Raw genomic sequence first — 784 nt, 5'->3', positions numbered from 1 at the left:
AATATCAAAGTAACTTCACACACAGCTGAGCACCGAGTTCAACAAATCGTGATGATCGATCGCCGATCATAATGTATTCAATGAGACTGTACCGGCACCAAAGTAGCAGAGTAGCAGAGTAGCAGAGTACTAAGATACAAAAATTGTTAATTTATTTAAAAAACACCTTTTTTACTACAATAATACTATAATTAGTTAAAGTAATTATACAAACAAATCGGTTTATAGCAATAAAGACAGAATGTACAGATCACGATATTGGAAATTTTAAAAATTGTTAAATTATATTATTATTTTTATTAAGAAAAGATTAAAAAAAAGGAAAAAAATTATAAACTTATTACGGGATCTTAGATCATATATTTCAAGCGGAAGTAATATAATCAAAATTCGCTTCGACATGCTATTAGAAAAAAACATAAGATAAACTGTTATAAGACTCTTTATCAATAACCAAGCAGCAATTAAGATATTACATTATCTACATATATAACTAAAATAGCCAAATTCTATGTCGCATCTATAAGCGAGATCAGATTGATAACAACAGACCTATTGTTTCTTCGACAGCAGTCCAAAATGCATATACGATACTTGTATACATCTACGATATGCGATACGATACGAATATTAAATTATATACCACTATACCTCTCCACATTGATAATAGTATAATACCTTATATGTTACCTTATTAAACTATATACCATTATACTACTCGATATTGATTATGGCATAATACCTCCTAATCGTAGATTATATAAAGAAGTTCATTATAACTTCT

This window comes from Teleopsis dalmanni, chromosome 1 (genome assembly GCF_002237135.1).
Source record: "Teleopsis dalmanni isolate 2A chromosome 1, ASM223713v2, whole genome shotgun sequence".
In the NCBI taxonomy this organism is placed as follows: domain Eukaryota; kingdom Metazoa; phylum Arthropoda; class Insecta; order Diptera; family Diopsidae; genus Teleopsis; species Teleopsis dalmanni.
Note: the sequence above shows the minus strand (reverse complement) of the source record.